The sequence below is a fragment of the Schistocerca gregaria genome, unplaced genomic scaffold, assembly GCF_023897955.1.
Source record: "Schistocerca gregaria isolate iqSchGreg1 unplaced genomic scaffold, iqSchGreg1.2 ptg000240l, whole genome shotgun sequence".
In the NCBI taxonomy this organism is placed as follows: domain Eukaryota; kingdom Metazoa; phylum Arthropoda; class Insecta; order Orthoptera; family Acrididae; genus Schistocerca; species Schistocerca gregaria.
Window position 1 is genome coordinate 4,645,788 of NW_026061752.1, and position 8,830 is coordinate 4,654,617.

Below are 8,830 nucleotides of genomic sequence, written 5' to 3' on the forward strand. Positions count from 1 at the left end.
GACGAGGCAGTCTGAATTACATTTTATAGATGTATTTCTCACATATCTCAGAGCCTCTCGCGATATTCGTCGTCGTCGTCGTCGTCGTCGCCGCCGCCGCCGCTTCTGCAGAAGTAGCAAATGGCAATCGTAGCAAATGCGGCGAGGGACGCCCTGCCTTCGATTCCGAATGCACAAAGTGTGTGGTCTTGTTTCACAGTCTATATTTGGTCGGTCTCGTCAGAGGTTGAATGTAACGAATGGGTGGGAAAGAGCAAGGGGCAAGGGCTGTGTAGAACGAAAACACAAATCCTCAGGGGTGTGAGCGTTTCGAGATGAGTCGTATACATGTAAATGTTGGTCGTCAGTGACCGTGTGGCCTAATGGATAAGGCGTCGGACTTCGGATCTGAAGATTACAGGTTCGAATGCTGTCACGCTTGTGTTTTTCCAGTTCTGAAAAAGAAACATAACGTTTTAATGTAGCAATTGAGCAGTACGAAACCGTCTGAATGTTGCTGTTGACCATTTTTTGCTTGGAGATGCTCTTGAGCTTGAAACACACACAACAAGACCGGTGTTAACTAGCGAAATGGTCGGCAGAGTGCCGACACAGCGAGTTTTGACTATCACTTGCACATCTAAAACAACGTCGGAAAGTAACTCGTTCGGCTTTTGAGTCACATAAAGTATGTGCGTTAATTTTGACGCCACTAGCTCTGCATGTTGTCATGCAATTTCTTTACCTCTCAGAAATGATTATGACATAAAAGTGAAGTACGTGACGAGTGTGACGTTAGGAAAACATTAGGCATCATGGAGAGATTCTGTATGGGACCACCCAACCCAAACGAGTACTGTGTGACGTGCTACCCGGCAGGTATTCACCGAGGTAGCCGGCTCTCTCAGTCGGTAGAGCGTCAGACTTTTAATCCCAGGGTCGTGGGTTCGAGCCAGACGCTGGGCGGAACGGAATTTTGTTCCGCTGCAAGTGTAAATTACCGTTTTTCTGATTAACGAGATTTAATGGAAATAGCAACTTTAAACTTTGCCTACGTCTCTGTCAGTCGCAAGGAAGCTGTATTTGAAGGTGAAGGTGATTTTGTAGACATGTGTGAAAGACATGTTCTGAAATGCAAGTGTTGTTGTTTGGAGAGCACATCGGTTACGTGTCAGATGTGTAGTCAAGCAGTAATTTGTCGCCATAGCTGCAAATATTAGCCGGTAATATGAAGTGTTGTCAGCTAAAGTCTGATGATGCAGACGACCGTAAGGACGAAGTACCCAAGAGTACCGCTAGGCCGCGCCTCTTTAGCTCAGTGGTAGAGCACTGGTCTAATAAACCAGAGGTCGTAAGTTCCATCCTCACAGGAGAAAGATGAATTTTGGAAATCAGTTGCGCGTCGTGGCCGTATAGCAAACAGTACCTGTGATGACGAACAATTAGCGACAGGCGTTTTTTTAAGAATCACTCTCAGATGCGATTAAGGCGAATGGCGCAGATAAAGCATTTGCCAAAGCGGTACAGCATAAGGTGGGACGAGGCAGTCTGAATTACATTTTATAGATGTATTTCTCACATATCTCAGAGCCTCTCGCGATATTCGTCGTCGTCGTCGTCGTCGCCGCCGCCGCTTCTGCAGAAGTAGCAAATGGCAATCGTAGCAAATGCGGCGAGGGACGCCCTGCCTTCGATTCCGAATGCACAAAGTGTGTGGTCTTGTTTCACAGTCTATATTTGGTCGGTCTCGTCAGAGGTTGAATGTAACGAATGGGTGGGAAAGAGCAAGGGGCAGCGGCTGTGTAGAACGAAAACACAAATCCTCAGGGGTGTGAGGGTTTCGAGATGAGTCGTATACATGTAAATGTTGGTCGTCAGTGACCGTGTGGCCTAATGGATAAGGCGTCGGACTTCGGATCTGAAGATTACAGGTTCGAATGCTGTCACGCTTGTGTTTTTCCAGTTCTGAAAAAGAAACATAACGTTTTAATGTAGCAATTGAGCAGTACGAAACCGTCTGAATGTTGCTGTTGACCATTTTTTGCTTGGAGATGCTCTTGAGCTTGAAACACACACAACAAGACCGGTGTTAACTAGCGAAATGGTCGGCAGAGTGCCGACACAGCGAGTTTTGACTATCACTTGCACATCTAAAACAACGTCGGAAAGTAACTCGTTCGGCTTTTGAGTCACATAAAGTATGTGCGTTAATTTTGACGCCACTAGCTCTGCATGTTGTCATGCAATTTCTTTACCTCTCAGAAATGATTATGACATAAAAGTGAAGTACGTGACGAGTGTGACGTTAGGAAAACATTAGGCATCATGGAGAGATTCTGTATGGGACCACCCAACCCAAACGAGTACTGTGTGACGTGCTACCCGGCAGGTATTCACCGAGGTAGCCGGCTCTCTCAGTCGGTAGAGCGTCAGACTTTTAATCCCAGGGTCGTGGGTTCGAGCCAGACGCTGGGCGGAACGGAATTTTGTTCCGCTGCAAGTGTAAATTACCGTTTTTCTGATTAACGAGATTTAATGGAAATAGCAACTTTAAACTTTGCCTACGTCTCTGTCAGTCGCAAGGAAGCTGTATTTGAAGGTGAAGGTGATTTTGTAGACATGTGTGAAAGACATGTTCTGAAATGCATGTGTTGTTGTTTGGAGAGCACATCGGTTACGTGTCAGATGTGTAGTCAAGCAGTAATTTGTCGCCATAGCTGCAAATATTAGCCGGTAATATGAAGTGTTGTCAGCTAAAGTCTGATGATGCAGACGACCGTAAGGACGAAGTACCCAAGAGTACCGCTAGGCCGCGCCTCTTTAGCTCAGTGGTAGAGCACTGGTCTAATAAACCAGAGGTCGTAAGTTCCATCCTCACAGGAGAAAGATGAATTTTGGAAATCAGTTGCGCGTCGTGGCCGTATAGCAAACAGTACCTGTGATGACGAACAATTAGCGACAGGCGTTTTTTTAAGAATCACTCTCAGATGCGATTAAGGCGAATGGCGCAGATAAAGCATTTGCCAAAGCGGTACAGCATAAGGTGGGACGAGGCAGTCTGAATTACATTTTATAGATGTATTTCTCACATATCTCAGAGCCTCTCGCGATATTCGTCGTCGTCGTCGTCGTCGTCGTCGTCGTCGCCGCCGCCGCCGCTTCTGCAGAAGTAGCAAATGGCAATCGTAGCAAATGCGGCGAGGGACGCCCTGCCTTCGATTCCGAATGCACAAAGTGTGTGGTCTTGTTTCACAGTCTATATTTGGTCGGTCTCGTCAGAGGTTGAATGTAACGAATGGGTGGGAAAGAGCAAGGGGCAGCGGCTGTGTAGAACGAAAACACAAATCCTCAGGGGTGTGAGCGTTTCGAGATGAGTCGTATACATGTAAATGTTGGTCGTCAGTGACCGTGTGGCCTAATGCATAAGGCGTCGGACTTCGGATCTGAAGATTACAGGTTCGAATGCTGTCACGCTTGTGTTTTTTCAGTTCTGAAAAAGAAACATAACGTTTTATTGTAGCAATTGAGCAGTACGAAACCGTCTGAATGTTGCTGTTGACCATTTTTTGCTTGGAGATGCTCTTGAGCTTGAAACACACACAACAAGACCGGTGTTAACTAGCGAAATGGTCGGCAGAGTGCCGACACAGCGAGTTTTGACTATCACTTGCACATCTAAAACAACGTCGGAAAGTAACTCGTTCGGCTTTTGAGTCACATAAAGTATGTGCGTTAATTTTGACGCCACTAGCTCTGCATGTTGTCATGCAATTTCTTTACCTCTCAGAAATGATTATGACATAAAAGTGAAGTACGTGACGAGTGTGACGTTAGGAAAACATTAGGCATCATGGAGAGATTCTGTATGGGACCACCCAACCCAAACGAGTACTGTGTGACGTGCTACCCGGCAGGTATTCACCGAGGTAGCCGGCTAGCTCAGTCGGTAGAGCGTCAGACTTTTAATCCCAGGGTCGTGGGTTCGAGCCAGACGCTGGGCGGAACGGAATTTTGTTCCGCTGCAAGTGTAAATTACCGTTTTACTGATTAACGAGATTTAATGGAAATAGCAACTTTAAACTTTGCCTACGTCTCTGTCAGTCGCAAGGAAGCTGTATTTGAAGGTGAAGGTGATTTTGTAGACATGTGTGAAAGACATGTTCTGAAATGCAAGTGTTGTTGTTTGGAGAGCACATCGGTTACGTGTCAGATGTGTAGTCAAGCAGTAATTTGTCGCCATAGCTGCAAATATTAGCCGGTAATATGAAGTGTTGTCAGCTAAAGTCTGATGATGCAGACGACCGTAAGGACGAAGTACCCAAGAGTACCGCTAGGCCGCGCGTCTTTAGCTCAGTGGTAGAGCACTGGTCTAATAAACCAGGGGTCGTAAGTTCCATCCTCACAGGAGAAAGATGAATTTTGGAAATCAGTTGCGCGTCGTGGCCGTATAGCAAACAGTACCTGTGATGACGAACAATTAGCGACAGGCGTTTTTTTAAGAATCACTCTCAGATGCGATTAAGGCGAATGGCGCAGATAAAGCATTTGCCAAAGCGGTACAGCATAAGGTGGGACGAGGCAGTCTGAATTACATTTTATAGATGTATTTCTCACATATCTCAGAGCCTCTCGCGATATTCGTCGTCGTCGTCGTCGTCGTCGTCGTCGTCGTCGTCGTCGTCGCCGCCGCCGCCGCTTCTGCAGAAGTAGCAAATGGCAATCGTAGCAAATGCGGCGAGGGACGCCCTGCCTTCGATTCCGAATGCACAAAGTGTGTGGTCTTGTTTCACAGTCTATATTTGGTCGGTCTCGTCAGAGGTTGAATGTAACGAATGGGTGGGAAAGAGCAAGGGGCAGCGGCTGTGTAGAACGAAAACACAAATCCTCAGGGGTGTGAGCGTTTCGAGATGAGTCGTATACATGTAAATGTTGGTCGTCAGTGACCGTGTGGCCTAATGGATGAGGCGTCGGACTTCGGATCTGAAGATTACAGGTTCGAATGCTGTCACGCTTGTGTTTTTCCAGTTCTGAAAAAGAAACATAACGTTTTAATGTAGCAATTGAGCAGTACGAAACCGTCTGAATGTTGCTGTTGACCATTTTTTGCTTGGAGATGCTCTTGAGCTTGAAACACACACAACAAGACCGGTGTTAACTAGCGAAATGGTCGGCAGAGTGCCGACACAGCGAGTTTTGACTATCACTTGCACATCTAAAACAACGTCGGAAAGTAACTCGTTCGGCTTTTGAGTCACATAAAGTATGTGCGTTAATTTTGACGCCACTAGCTCTGCATGTTGTCATGCAATTTCTTTACCTCTCAGAAATGATTATGACATAAAAGTGAAGTACGTGACGAGTGTGACGTTAGGAAAACATTAGGCATCATGGAGAGATTCTGTATGGGACCACCCAACCCAAACGAGTACTGTGTGACGTGCTACCCGGCAGGTATTCACCGAGGTAGCCGGCTAGCTCAGTCGGTAGAGCGTCAGACTTTTAATCCCAGGGTCGTGGGTTCGAGCCAGACGCTGGGCGGAACGGAATTTTGTTCCGCTGCAAGTGTAAATTACCGTTTTACTGATTAACGAGATTTAATGGAAATAGCAACATTAAACTTTGCCTACGTCTCTGTCAGTCGCAAGGAAGCTGTATTTGAAGGTGAAGGTGATTTTGTAGACATGTGTGAAAGACATGTTCTGAAATGCAAGTGTTGTTGTTTGGAGAGCACATCGGTTACGTGTCAGATGTGTAGTCAAGCAGTAATTTGTCGCCATAGCTGCAAATATTAGCCGGTAATATGAAGTGTTGTCAGCTAAAGTCTGATGATGCAGACGACCGTAAGGACGAAGTACCCAAGAGTACCGCTAGGCCGCGCGTCTTTAGCTCAGTGGTAGAGCACTGGTCTAATAAACCAGGGGTCGTAAGTTCCATCCTCACAGGAGAAAGATGAATTTTGGAAATCAGTTGCGCGTCGTGGCCGTATAGCAAACAGTACCTGTGATGACGAACAATTAGCGACAGGCGTTTTTTTAAGAATCACTCTCAGATGCGATTAAGGCGAATGGCGCAGATAAAGCATTTGCCAAAGCGGTACAGCATAAGGTGGGACGAGGCAGTCTGAATTACATTTTATAGATGTATTTCTCACATATCTCAGAGCCTCTCGCGATATTCGTCGTCGTCGTCGTCGTCGTCGTCGTCGTCGTCGTCGCCGCCGCCGCCGCTTCTGCAGAAGTAGCAAATGGCAATCGTAGCAAATGCGGCGAGGGACGCCCTGCCTTCGATTCCGAATGCACAAAGTGTGTGGTCTTGTTTCACAGTCTATATTTGGTCGGTCTCGTCAGAGGTTGAATGTAACGAATGGGTGGGAAAGAGCAAGGGGCAGCGGCTGTGTAGAACGAAAACACAAATCCTCAGGGGTGTGAGCGTTTCGAGATGAGTCGTATACATGTAAATGTTGGTCGTCAGTGACCGTGTGGCCTAATGGATGAGGCGTCGGACTTCGGATCTGAAGATTACAGGTTCGAATGCTGTCACGCTTGTGTTTTTCCAGTTCTGAAAAAGAAACATAACGTTTTAATGTAGCAATTGAGCAGTACGAAACCGTCTGAATGTTGCTGTTGACCATTTTTTGCTTGGAGATGCTCTTGAGCTTGAAACACACACAACAAGACCGGTGTTAACTAGCGAAATGGTCGGCAGAGTGCCGACACAGCGAGTTTTGACTATCACTTGCACATCTAAAACAACGTCGGAAAGTAACTCGTTCGGCTTTTGAGTCACATAAAGTATGTGCGTTAATTTTGACGCCACTAGCTCTGCATGTTGTCATGCAATTTCTTTACCTCTCAGAAATGATTATGACATAAAAGTGAAGTACGTGACGAGTGTGACGTTAGGAAAACATTAGGCATCATGGAGAGATTCTGTATGGGACCACCCAACCCAAACGAGTACTGTGTGACGTGCTACCCGGCAGGTATTCACCGAGGTAGCCGGCTAGCTCAGTCGGTAGAGCGTCAGACTTTTAATCCCAGGGTCGTGGGTTCGAGCCAGACGCTGGGCGGAACGGAATTTTGTTCCGCTGCAAGTGTAAATTACCGTTTTACTGATTAACGAGATTTAATGGAAATAGCAACTTTAAACTTTGCCTACGTCTCTGTCAGTCGCAAGGAAGCTGTATTTGAAGGTGAAGGTGATTTTGTAGACATGTGTGAAAGACATGTTCTGAAATGCAAGTGTTGTTGTTTGGAGAGCACATCGGTTACGTGTCAGATGTGTAGTCAAGCAGTAATTTGTCGCCATAGCTGCAAATATTAGCCGGTAATATGAAGTGTTGTCAGCTAAAGTCTGATGATGCAGACGACCGTAAGGACGAAGTACCCAAGAGTACCGCTAGGCCGCGCGTCTTTAGCTCAGTGGTAGAGCACTGGTCTAATAAACCAGGGGTCGTAAGTTCCATCCTCACAGGAGAAAGATGAATTTTGGAAATCAGTTGCGCGTCGTGGCCGTATAGCAAACAGTACCTGTGATGACGAACAATTAGCGACAGGCGTTTTTTTAAGAATCACTCTCAGATGCGATTAAGGCGAATGGCGCAGATAAAGCATTTGCCAAAGCGGTACAGCATAAGGTGGGACGAGGCAGTCTGAATTACATTTTATAGATGTATTTCTCACATATCTCAGAGCCTCTCGCGATATTCGTCGTCGTCGTCGTCGTCGTCGTCGTCGTCGTCGTCGTCGCCGCCGCCGCCGCTTCTGCAGAAGTAGCAAATGGCAATCGTAGCAAATGCGGCGAGGGACGCCCTGCCTTCGATTCCGAATGCACAAAGTGTGTGGTCTTGTTTCACAGTCTATATTTGGTCGGTCTCGTCAGAGGTTGAATGTAACGAATGGGTGGGAAAGAGCAAGGGGCAGCGGCTGTGTAGAACGAAAACACAAATCCTCAGGGGTGTGAGCGTTTCGAGATGAGTCGTATACATGTAAATGTTGGTCGTCAGTGACCGTGTGGCCTAATGGATGAGGCGTCGGACTTCGGATCTGAAGATTACAGGTTCGAATGCTGTCACGCTTGTGTTTTTCCAGTTCTGAAAAAGAAACATAACGTTTTAATGTAGCAATTGAGCAGTACGAAACCGTCTGAATGTTGCTGTTGACCATTTTTTGCTTGGAGATGCTCTTGAGCTTGAAACACACACAACAAGACCGGTGTTAACTAGCGAAATGGTCGGCAGAGTGCCGACACAGCGAGTTTTGACTATCACTTGCACATCTAAAACAACGTCGGAAAGTAACTCGTTCGGCTTTTGAGTCACATAAAGTATGTGCGTTAATTTTGACGCCACTAGCTCTGCATGTTGTCATGCAATTTCTTTACCTCTCAGAAATGATTATGACATAAAAGTGAAGTACGTGACGAGTGTGACGTTAGGAAAACATTAGGCATCATGGAGAGATTCTGTATGGGACCACCCAACCCAAACGAGTACTGTGTGACGTGCTACCCGGCAGGTATTCACCGAGGTAGCCGGCTAGCTCAGTCGGTAGAGCGTCAGACTCTTAATCCCAGGGTCGTGGGTTCGAGCCAGACGCTGGGCGGAACGGAATTTTGTTCCGCTGCAAGTGTAAATTACCGTTTTTCTGATTAACGAGATTTAATGGAAATAGCAACTTTAAACTTTGCCTACGTCTCTGTCAGTCGCAAGGAAGCTGTATTTGAAGGTGAAGGTGATTTTGTAGACATGTGTGAAAGACATGTTCTGAAATGCAAGTGTTGTTGTTTGGAGAGCACATCGGTTACGTGTCAGATGTGTAGTCAAGCAGTAATTTGTCGCCATAGCTGCAAA

General features: G+C 46.5%; 2 non-coding genes across 2 annotated transcripts; both read left to right on the forward strand.

The window, feature by feature from the left end:
- The first annotated feature begins 1,283 nt into the window (after positions 1-1,283).
- On the forward strand, positions 1,284-1,355 carry Trnai-aau (transfer RNA isoleucine (anticodon AAU)). Its single transcript has one exon. It is a non-coding gene; the product is annotated as a tRNA-Ile (tRNA).
- A 1,438-nt stretch (positions 1,356-2,793) lies between these two features.
- Trnai-aau (transfer RNA isoleucine (anticodon AAU)) lies at positions 2,794-2,865 on the forward strand. Its single transcript has one exon. It is a non-coding gene; the product is annotated as a tRNA-Ile (tRNA).
- The last annotated feature ends 5,965 nt before the right edge of the window (positions 2,866-8,830 follow it).